Genomic DNA, 12,605 nt, shown 5'->3' with positions numbered 1-12,605 from the left:
TCAGAACCCCAGAGAAATAGTCCTGTAATGCATCCAACTGTAAATGAGCCATCCTTAATGGATTCGGCATTTCCATTTAACACAGAATAAGTTTTATGGAAAAGTCCTCCAGTGAATTAAATGGAGTCTTGAGGTTCTCTCCAGAACCTTAAGTGTGCTGGTAATTTAGAAACCAAAGAGAGAGAGAGAAATGACCCATTATAACCACACTATAGACTGGGGGTCATGTGTGTGAGGATGTCTGAGTCCGGTCCCTTTATTCAGCTGAGTATAGTGCTGAAATAACCCCATGGAGAAGAGTCATGAAACACACTTCGCTCCACCATGCATAGGCTTGGGGTCAGGATATGGCATCCTCGGGTAGTTGCAAGGACACCATTCTCCAGCAGGGCCCACCAGTGCTGATACTTACCACTTCACCTGAGGCTGACCCTGACCCTATTCCTTGTGAGGTGGCTATCGTGCAAAACAGACCATCAGACATTCATGCAGACAGTGTAGGTCATACTGGAAACTATCTGTGAGATAGTAGGAACGAGGAGATTGCCTGGCCCTTCTTCATACAATTTCAGCACTTCCCCTGGCTGAATGTATAAACCAGGGCTGAGTCCTTGGGGCCAGACAGAGGGTAACCCAACCCTTGTAGCAATGGTTTAACAAGAGCTTACCAAATACTGAGAGAGTGTTCTAGTATCAGTCACTGGGGAGACTCCTGACATTAGGAATGGATGGATTTTGTAAAATCCAAACTGTCCACCTTTCATGGATTGTCATGTGCCTTTAGAGCAATCCTCCATTCAGTGACAGAAGTGTGTGTGTTTTTCCAAGTTTCCAAATTTGCACAAATTCACATTTTTGCAAATGTGCAAATCCCCCCAAAATGAGCATTGTCACACTTTAGGCCATTGGGAGAAATGCACAGGTTCCACTTTTTAAAAATAAATAAATGTGCATATTCTTCCATTACTAAATGTGTGCAAAATTTGGAAAAATTAGAAAAGTGATATGCAAATTTGCCCAACCGGGGAAAAGCTAGTTCACTGTGAAATCCATAGATTGTATTCACTAAAATCTGAACTCATTTTATTCCATTACAGACTTCTCTGACATCCCTACCTGACATCTCTAACCCCCTTTTGAGACCTTTACCCCATCTTGTGATAGTGAGTTCCATAGTTTATGCACTGTGAAGAAGGCCATTATATCTGTCCTGAATCTCTCACTAATTTGCTTCTTGGGATGACCTTGGGTTATTGTATTATGAGAGAGGGGGGAGAGGGAGAGAGAGGGGGGGGAGAGAGAGAGGGAGGGAGGGAGAGGGGGAGGGAGGGGGAGAGAAGGTGCAAGCTAAGGATTCATTTGTTCTTGGAGTGTTTAAAGCAGTTTGTAGGTGCAGAGCTAATTAACAGCTCTGCGTGCATCAGAGAGCCTTGGGTGCAAAAAGGGGTCACAAGATGGGGGGAATGTTTGCTAGTAGCCAGGTAGAGCCAAATAAAGAAGTATAAAACAACAGAGCAAATCAGTCACAGAATGAAACCACTACTACTACAGAACATACTGAATGTGTTTTCCTTGTGTATAAAAAGACTAATGCAAATACATTCAGTATGTTCTGTAGTAGTAGTGGTTTCATTCTGTGACTGATTTGCTCTGTTGTTTTATACTTCTGGCTGACTCAGTAAAGTTTGCCAAACCCTTCACTTTCTGGATTCAGTCTGGCTAATTCAGCTGCTTCTGCTAGCACTTCAGTGATAGAAGAGTAAGGGAAAGATTTGTCATTTCTTCAGAGATACTGGATTGCAGCCTTTTATGTTTTATGGATGGAATAGCTTTGTATTTGTTCTCCTGGGGAGAATATTCAAGTAGCAAAAGTAAAGCCATTCTTCCATTATAAAGTGCTTAATACATTCAAAGTGCGAAATATGGAATGTGTGCATTATGAAAATGTGTAATTTATGTAATACAATAATATGCAAGAAGCACACGAGTTGAAATCTTAATTAAAAGACATTACAGATGATTTACATTATCATGCCTGTGAAGAGGATTGCGCTTACATATATGCAATTGTGTCAGAAGAAACACATCCTGCAGATCTCGTATTCAAATTTAATAACATTGTTACCCTCACTTTTATTGTTGGATATAATTTTCTCTCCCCAGCTGAAATGCTATACAAAAGCCAAGGGATTTTATTATTTACCTCACAGCTATATCTGCATTTAGGGCAAAAGTTGGCATTGTTTTGACAGAATCATTAAATAAAACAAAGTATGCAATATTTCAGTCAACACCTGTTCATCCCCATGATGACCTAGGATGGCCCCTTACGCATCACTAAAAAAGAGGAAATGTCACCAAAAAGGGGGACAAAAGGATGAAGATTTGCATAGAATCTGCATGTGCTAATTTATATGTATGGAGGCAAATTTATAAACAATTACTATAATTTAAATATAAATAGAACACATCTCACCATAAGGGGGAATGATGGCATGAGTGGCTTCTCAGGCCTTAGCTAGACCTAAGTTTTATCCCGGGATCATCCCGGGGTTATCCCTGTTCATGTAAATGACACAAAGGGGATCCCGGGAGCAAGTAGGTATGACCCCGGGACGATCCTGGGATAAACCTTAGGTCTAGCTAAGGCCTAAGTCTGCTGTCCATGTGCTAACTCTGGGTGGGCAACTTTAAGAACATAAGAAGAGCCCAAAGGTCCATCTAGTCCAGAACTCTTGGCCACTTGGAGTAGTACCACTGGGCATGGGACAGTTCTTGGGAGAGAAGAACATTATGGGACATCTCAATAGAAGAGCTCGGAGAAAGGTGCCTGATCTTAAGAACATAAGAATTGCCCTGAGGCTGGATCAGACCAGTAGTCCATCTAGTCCAGCACTCTGTTCACACAGTGGACAACCAGCTGTTGACCTGAGACCAACAAAGCAGGACATGGTGCAACAGCACCCTCCCACCCATGTTCCCCAGCAACTGGTGCACACAGGCTTACTGCATCTGATAACGTCCTTGCTCTCCTTTCTTCTGTTCTCAAATTAGAACTTAGCCAGACTATTGGTGCAGTAACATTCAGCCAAGCAGATCACAAAGTGAACAGGGTCCTTTTAAGAATAGCTACACCATCCCCCACCCAACTGCATCATTTAAAAAAATTTTTTTTAGTTTTCCCCAGAATGAATAGTTAAAACATAAAATGTGGGGAATTGTATTGGTTGCGGCCCAGACTTCCTGGTTGAACCACAGGCTCAATTGAAGATGGCGACGGACCACAGACGGAGGCAGGTAAGGCCCCCCTCTCCCTTGGTCCCTTACCGGGCTCTGCCGCCGTCGCCGCACGGGCGGCGATGGTGGCAGGGCCCGGTAAACCCCTCGCCCTCCTCTCCCGGCCTTACCTGGCACCACTCCCCTCCACTGCGGAGCTCCTATTCGGAGCCGGAGCTCCGCGGCAAAGAGGAGCGGAGTATAGGCGGAGCGGTGCGGAGCGGAGCGGGCCGATCCGAAATTTTCGGATCGGCCCGCGGGGCGGAGCAGGAGGTCCGTGCACACCCCTAATGTTAACCTGGTCCTGGGCTGTGTAGTCCTTTATTTGTTATATCCCAGAAAAACAATATTATACACTAGCAAGTATGCAATCTAGATTACTGCTGCAGGTGCTGTGTATGTGTTGAGAGGGGGATTTTCTGACTCATGTGCTTAGCCATTATATTGCCTGTGTAATTCTGTTTTGGCTTTATCCAACCAATTAGTGATGGTGTGTGTTGGTGTGTGTGTGCAGACATTATTAGTATTTTATCTCTCTCTCTCTCTCTCTCTCTCTCTGTCTCTCTCTCTCTCTCTCTCTCTCTCTCTCTCTCTCTCCATTGCTCCTAATTAAAATGAAGTTGTGCCCCCTCTTCTTCTTCCAGACACTGATGAAGCAAAGTTATAAAATCAAGGCGTCTTTTTGGTAAGCACCAATTTAAAACAGAAGGATGTGTTCCACGATCACTTTTATGCACGTTTTCTCATAATTGTGCTGTGCAATGCTTTTGCTAATTAAATCACACTGGATGTTGTTTCCCGTAACACACCTGGACCGTCCTTTGTTGCTGGTGCTCATTAAAACACTACATTTCATGATGTCTTCTGGAATGAAAGGGTACTGATCAACTGAACTGCCATTAAGAAGGATATGATTTTTCTTGCAAGCAGTTTTTCATTTTTTCTTAACACACAACATTAGCTGGTGTAGCCTAGTGGTGAAAGAAGGCGGCGGAAATGTTTGATAGAGGCCTGAAGCAGTAGAATGGGTTGTACCATTACATATTGCTGGAGAAAAGGATCACATTTTTGAATCCCAGAATCTCCCTGCAAGATGTCCTCCAGTACAGAAGAGTCAATCTGGGCTTAGAGGTGTATTTGTTTTTAAACCCTCTGGCAATTCTATTAAGAGCCAACTTCTAGAATTGTTAGATGCAAGCAATAAAGCTTTATCTGTGCTGTAACCTTTCATCTTGTGGTATGTGCATGAGATAATGGCTAAAGTGGCTAAAGACTGGGGCCATAGCTAGACCTAAGGTTTATCCCTGGATCATCCAGGGGTCAAACCTGTTCATCTAGGTGACACACAGGGGACCCAGTGCTCAGGCAGGGGTGAACCCTGGATGATCCCAGGATAAACCTTAGGTCTAGCTGTGGCCTGGGAGTTGGGAGATCTGGGTTCTAGTACCCACTTGGCCATGGAAACACATTGGGTGACTTTGGGCCAGTGACAGACTCTCAGCCCAGCCTACCTCACAGGGTTGTTGTGAGGCTAAAATGGAGAGGACGAGGAGAAGGAGGAGGAGGATTTTGTATGCCACCTTGCGTTCCTTGGAGGGGGAAAAAATGGGATATTGTTTTATTTTATTTATTTATTTACAATATTTATATACCACTCCCCATTCAAGAATTTCGCAGTGGTGAACAAATGCAATAAATGAATAAAAACAGAATAAAAACACAATTAAAAATACATTTTTTAAAAAAGAAACGAAGTGCAAATAAGATGGCGGCTGATCATCAAGGGAAGGCTTCATGGAACGACGACGTTTCCAAGAGGCACTGGAAAGAATACAAAGTTGGTGCCTGCCTGACCCCTGGAGGCAGGGAATTCTATAGGAAGAGGGATATAAATGTAATAATAAAAAATATGCATGAAAATACACACAAATTTTCATGCAGAAAGAAAAAGAGAAAGATCGCAATCATGAGACAGAATGGGCTTTGAATGCCAACGGAGTTGTTTCTTTGCACGTGCCTACGTGTGGGTTTTCATATGTGAATGTTTCCTTATGCAAAAACATCCCCTTGCATACAGAAATGTAGCATGACAGGGGAAAGGGTCAGTGTTAGGCACTGCCCTGGCATGCTAGTCTGCTATCTATCTATCTATATGGAGGATCATTCAAATATACAATCCCTCTGGTTGCCTGAAGTGGTATAGTCCAGGAAGTGGTATAGTCCAGGAAGTGGTATAGTCCAGGAAGTGGTATAGTCCAGGAAGAGATCTACCACTCAAGCCCAGTGTTTATACAGGCTGACTATATATCCAGGCTCTTCTTCATTCTCTTCCCTTAGTCATGAGTTTTTATTAATTGTGGTTAGTAGTTAACAAAAGTGATCTAGCTAAAAATATTATATAATTATTGCTCTTGATACTCCATTTTTCTTGGCTATGAAAGATTGGAGCCACTAAAAATTAGTGCAAGTAGCTGCTTTTTTCTGCCTGGCTGTAATATCACCCATGGGGATATTCAGTCGTGCAAAATGGGTTGAAATTTTCTCCTCTCTGATATGTCTTTATAATTGGAGGCTCAAACAGTAAAATGATTTCACAGCTCATTTTTACTACCTCCCTACTCTTACATGTAGCCATCTTATGGACGGCGTACATTAAATCCTATTACAGCCTCGCTAGCTTTCGCTGATAGAAACAAGCTGGAGAAATGGTGCTTCATGAGCAAATAATTTAGAAATTTATGTGCAATCATTATGGACTGGAGGGATTCTAGTATTTCTTCTTGTATCATTTCAGGGTTGAGCCTCAAGCCCCGGCCATCACAGACCAGAAAGGCAGCTGCAAGGGAGATCGATAGCAAAGTCATATCTGGAATATTGAAGCAGACAAAGAGTACCAAGCATTAGATCGCCACCTTGCAATGGTGGCTGTGACTGGGAATATATTGGGCAGTATCCAACATTGCCCCATGCAACCGTGACCCACCGCTAGCTCAATGGCAAAATAGTGTTTGTAAAAGCAATCAGAAATGAGCTGAAATGCTTATTTCTGGAATGAAGGTGGTCAGTGGAGTTTGCAGAAATGTGCTTCATTGACTTGTCCTATTCTGGAAACTTGAGTTGCAAATCATTTCCAGGGGCATTTTAGAAGGCGTTAGCTTCCTGTTGTGCCCTCTGCCTACCACCTCTGCTGAGTTTGAAGCCAGATGCATGACATGTAGGAGTTGCCTCTTCCTGGGTGCCTGGGTGCTTCCACTCCCCCACATTACTCCGGTAACTCCTCAGTGCCACCCCTAATTTTATTTATTTATTAAAACATTTATATCCTACTCTATATCACAAGGATCTCAGGGTGGCATACAGATAAAACCATACAAACAGTATAAAACAATAAATATCTACACACATTATTATTATTATTATTATTATTATTATTATTATTATTATTATTATTATTATTTGAATTTTCATGCTATATGAGGAGAGACCAAAAGAACTGGGCATGTTTAGCCTTGAGAAAAGAAGGCTGAAGGGAGACATGATAGCACTCTTCAATCCCTCCCCTGGTTGTTACACAGAGGAGGGCCAGGATCTCTTCTCAATCATCCCAGAGTGCAGGAGACGGAATAATGGGCTCAAGTTACAGGAAGCCAGATTTTGGCTGGAGAACAGGAAAAACTTCTGGATGGTTAGAACAGTACGACAATGGAACCAGTTACCTAGGGAGGTTGTGGGCTCTCTCGCACTGGAGGCATTCAAGAAGTAGCTAGACAACCATCTGTCAAGCATGCTTTAAGGTGGATTCCTGCATTGAGCAGGGGGTTGGACTCGATGGCCTTAGAGGCCCCTTCCAACTCTGCTATTCTATGATTCTATGATCTCCCATCACCCAGCCTGAGCTTGCATGATGAGTAACACTCAGCAAGGGAGAAGGCTATGATTTTTGTGAACCGCCCAGAGAGCTTCGGCTATTGGGCGGTATAGAAATGAAATAAATAAATAGTATGATGGATGAATGAGAAGTGTTGCCAAGTCAATTTGCATCAGAGCAATTGAAAAGGCTGTGGCAAAATGACACTTTGAACATGCACAGTTTCGGGGAGAAAGCCCAATGTGGCTGCAACTTGGTGGCTGCATCATAAGAACAATGCAGCACTGCTGCACAGCCACGCTGGGGTATATAGGGCGTATAGGCAACCCACCCAGTCAAAGTTTGGCTAGCTGTTAAATTTAACAAAATAACATTTATATATTCTACGCATTACTAACATGTGTAGACATTCAGTGCTTGTGAGTAACAGTAACCAGCTGGTGAACCTTGAGTCTAAGCGTGCCTCACGCCACCGCTGCACTTTCACCGTGATGCTATGGTACCCGGGAGCAGCAGGATGCAACAGAATGGCTGTGACTCTCATGCCATGAGAAGAGAAGGAAGAAGCAAATCCTCCAGGAAACTCAGCAAATAAGCTTTCTGCCCCTCCCTGGATTATTCTTACTATCATGTCAATCAAATGTCAAATTGTGAATCTGCAAGTAGGGCATTGTGCTTTTAAAAAATTAATTCAGATATATTTTTTCTATATGTTATGCAAAGTCTCTAGATCTCATGAAGTCTGCACCACATTCTTCTATTTTTGCTTCTAATGCAGTCAGATCCAGCCCCAAATTCATCGTTCTGAATTTATTAAGAGCAAACCTTTGGTTGAAAAATAACCCCACTCATCCCACCTCCTCCAGGGTTGGACTTTCTCCTCCTTTCTGGCTCATCGTTTTTATCCAGTCATCATGATATTTAGGTGACCAAAAAAATGTGCATCTTGGTCTTTTATGGAGTAATTTTACTTAGACAATATTTATCCTAAAGCAATCATTCACATTTTCAATGCATAACTGGAGATGCTACAATATACAAGGGGGCTGGGGAAATCAAGCCTGAGAGACACGTTATTAATAGTTTTGTTCAGAAGACTTTTCCTTGGATCAGGTTTTATTTTGACAGGCTTAGGTATGTCTATTGGTGGGAAGGGGTTTATCTTCTGCTTATGGGACATTATAATTGATTGAATGAGAGAATAAATGCATTCCTCATTTTTAAATGGAATCATTCTCAAATACATTTCTTGAGACTGGCTCTTGAACATCTTATCTTTCAGAAATGTGAGGAACTCTCTGAGACTGATGTGGCCACCCTTTGTAATCAATGTGCATAACTGTGTGCATGTTGTGTTCCTGGCAAGCAGAAGCCCATGGAGCAGAGCAGCAAGGCAGCAAAGGAACAAGGCTAGGGTGACCCTATGAAAAGGAGGACAGAGCTCCTGTATCTTTAACAGTTGCACAGAAAAGTGAATTTCAGCAGGTGTCGTTTGTATATATGGAGAACCTGGTGAAATTTCCTCTTCATCACAACAGTTAAAGGTGCAGGAGCTATTGTAGAGTGACCAGATTTAAAAGAGGGCAGGGCACCTGAAGCTTTAACTGCTGTGATGAATAGGAAATTTCACCAGGTTCCCCATATATACAAATAACACCTGCTGAAATTGCCTTTTCAATACAACTGTTAAAGATACAGGATCCCTGTCCTCTTTTTCAAATGGTCGCCTTACAAGGCAGCAATGGTACAAGGCAATGAGGTAGCAAGATAACAAGTTGCTTGAACAACGGCTTGAAGCCAAACTGAAGCCTTTTATGCTGTGGTCCCCGAATCCACCCTTTCTTTCAGGCTGGAAGTCTTAAAGGGACACACCTCTGGCCTGTAGCCTAGCACTCCTCCATCTCTCCAAGAGCTCATGCCTGGCACGTTGTTGACGTGACAGCTCCCTGGAATGTGGACCCTTGTAGCTGAAGGTGGTGGCCCCGTACTGGGGCTAGGCTCAGAGGAGTCTGTAGATTCATTGATCTCTACAGGCTTGGGCTCAGGAGTCTTCGCAGGTTCAGGCTCTGGATCTCTGCAGGCTCAAGAGTCTCTGCAGGCTCAGGCTCAGTGATCTCTACCAGCTTGGGCTCAGGAGTCTTTGCAGGCTCGGGCTCTGGAACCTCTGCAGGCTCTGTGGTGGTGCTTGGACCTGGAGTTTCCCCTGTGGATTCCACTGGATCCTCAGCATCAGAGTCCATGTCACTGCTGCACTCCTGGGTCATGACAGTGCATCAGTAACCTATAAGGGAAAAGATATGTGAAATTAAAACTGCAGCAAAGTTGGGAAGCTCCAGTTCTATACTTAAGAACATAAGAAGTTCCCCAATGCTGGATCAGACCAAGGGTCCATCTAGTCCAGCACTCTGTTCACACAGTGGCCAACCAGAGACCAACAAAGCAGGACATGGTGCAACAGCACCCTCCCACCCATGTTCCCCAGCAACCAGTGCACACAGGCTTACTGCCTCAGATACTGGAGGTAGCACACCACCATCAGGAGTAGAAGCCATTGATAGACTTCTCCTCCAGGAATTTATTCAACCCCCTTTTAAAGCCATCCAAATTGGTGGAGATCACTATGTCTCGTGGTGGTGAATTCTTGATTTTGAAACTTATGTAAGTTAAACTGAAAGGCCGACAGAGTCAGTAAAGCATGTGGCAGAATTAAACCCCAAAACAATGAATAGAACGAAGCAGGACAAATACGCGAATCACTAATCCCAGTATGCCAGTCCTGCAAGAGGGGCAGAAGAGACAAAAGAAGGACCTATAGGAGGGACATCTCTTCCCTAAGAATAAATGTGGGTCACATGTGCAAGCCAAGTCTCTGGAACAGTCCAAACATGCAAGAAAATGCCCCGATTTTGTTCTGAGCCAAAAATGGAGAACTGAGATGTTTTACACAAATTTGGGGCCATGGGGAGGGGGGGGGGAATCCCCAGCATTTTTTTTCTGTGCTGACTGAAACCAGATCTACCCCTAGCAGGATATAACACTATGAAAGTGGCCTGAAAACAGTATATGGAATGTTTCTTGGGCAGTTGTCAGTGCATTTCAAAACCATTATAAAACAAGAGTGTAGATCCTGCCTGAGAGTTGGAGGAGAAAAGAAAGAAAGAAAGTCATCTAAGAGCTGGCACCTTAGACGACACCAAAGAATTCACACGGGCGAAAGGCTGTATGAATGCCTAGAGTGTGGAACGAGCTTTGCTCACAACACAGACCTTAAGAAACATCAAAGAATTCATATAGCAGAGAAGCCCTACAAATGCCAAGAGTGTGGAAAGAGCTTTTCTCAGAGGGCAAACTTTAATCGACATCAAAGAATTCACACAAGCAAGAAGCCATAAAAGTGCTCAGAGTTTGCTGGTTTTAAATTTTGTACATCTGGGTTTTTTTAAAAAAAAATTCATTGTTTTTAACTGTTGTAATCCGCCCAGAGAGCTTGGGCTATGGGGCGGTATATAAATGTAATAAATAAATAAATATAAAGAAAGAAAGAAAGAAAGAAAGAAAGAAAGAAAGAAAGAAAGAAAACAAGAAACCATGGGAAAGTGCAGGGCTGAGCAATACACACTCCATGGGCTACTTATAGACCACCATGGCTGGTTTTGCATCCCCCTTGCGTTCCCCTTTTGCTGAGGTTGCCAAATTGGCCACCAACGCAGAAGCAAAAATCAGGGCAATTTTGCATGCCTCCATGTAGAATTGCACTCCTGAAAGACTCCTGGAAGGGTAATTTCCTGCAAACATTACGGTTTTGCCACCATCACCACTGCAATGGCCAATGCGCAAGTGGCATTGCCAAATTCTCCAGGGATGGGGGTAGGAGGTGGCGGCTGGTAGTTTTTTGGGGGAAGGAATGCACCCCAACCTCAGGAATTGCCTACCTTTGGAATAGTGCATCACGAAAATAGTGTATCATGGCTGGCTAGAACCATGTGCAGGAATACTCCGCAATGAAACATTTTGTTCCAGAAGTTCTGTTTGAAATGAGACCATCTATCCATCTATCAAGTGATTATCCTATCTCCATAAACCTGGCATAAACCATCGACAAAATTGTAAAGCCGTGTGAGTATGTACTCACCAAAGCAGTACACTGCACAGGGGTAGCTTAGCCCATTGCAAAGGTGGCTGGACAAATAATGTATGCAGTTTGCAACGTTATTGGATAAGAGCCAACATGGGGGCAATTGCAAATTGGTGTTCCTATTTCTACAGCAATTAAACACATGGCTAAGCAGTTATTAAGGCCTTTGATTTGCTTAATTTGGGGCTTAAATGGCAGAGGACACCTTGTGACACTCCGGGAAGAGTTTCCATGCAACAAGAAGCAGAAGAAAAGATTTCAAGAAACTGAGCTTCCTAACAGGATTGGCCTTGGTTCTTACTGGAAAAAAACGGTCTTCTCCTAAAGAGAGACATTGGCCACAGCTAGACCTAAGGTTTATCCTGGGATCATCCAGGGTTCGCCCCTGCCTGAGCACTGGATCTCCTGTGTGTCATCTAGATGAACAGGTTTGACCCCTGGACGATGTAGGGATAAACCTTTGGTCTAGCTATGGCCATTGACAAATGACAATCCAATCTTTTGTATAGGTTGGTCATACAGGTAACTGCAAAGGGAAGGTGAATCAAAAATGCCTCCCCACGACCGCAGCCCCATTCTCAGGCTGTGAGGGGACATGTTGGCAGTTTTCTATGTTTTCAATATTCAGAGGGACTTATGGTGGCCATAGAGGTACTAATCTTCAGAGCCCCCACAATATCTTAAAATCGCGCATGGCCTGGTTCTACTGACATCCGGTGCCGGAAGCCAGCAGCAGCGACGAGGAGGAGGAGGTGATTACAGCAGGTAAGCAGGGAGAACAGGGATAGGGAGGCTTTTTTGGGTGTTGGCAGTGCAGCCAGTACCCAGAGACTTCAAGTCCCTGGGTATCAGCTGTGCAGTCAGCAACTAGAAAAGTCCAAGTTGCCTCAGGGGGTCCGAATCTCGCCTCAGCACCGAGGCGAGTGGGGCAACCCCCGAAGCACCCCTGGGGCGAATCAGGGCTGCTTCGGGGGCTCCGAACCAGCCTCCGAGGCGAATCAGGGGGTCGGTGCACAGCCCTAGGTCAGAGCACTATATCCAGCCTCGGATCCAGGAGTTCGAACTATCCTAATGCTCCCCAGATGCTGTCTAGAGGGCATAGGATTGCTCTCTTAAACAGTGAAAATACGTACCATCAGATCGTGGACCTGATAGAAACAGCTGACATGAATGCCCCGTCATATACCATCAAATAAATAAGCAGGCGAACAAACTGTAGATCTGGCCCTGGACTTGGGCCTTCCGTATTCAGAGCATGTGCTTTACTCCTGAACTGTCATCCTTCCCCAAAGACAACCCCCCTCTTGCATGATTTGGACCAGTAAC

Source organism: Elgaria multicarinata, chromosome 14 (genome assembly GCF_023053635.1).
Source record: "Elgaria multicarinata webbii isolate HBS135686 ecotype San Diego chromosome 14, rElgMul1.1.pri, whole genome shotgun sequence".
NCBI lineage: Eukaryota > Metazoa > Chordata > Lepidosauria > Squamata > Anguidae > Elgaria > Elgaria multicarinata.
The sequence above is the reverse complement of the archived record's forward strand: the minus strand, read 5'-3'. Positions refer to the sequence as shown.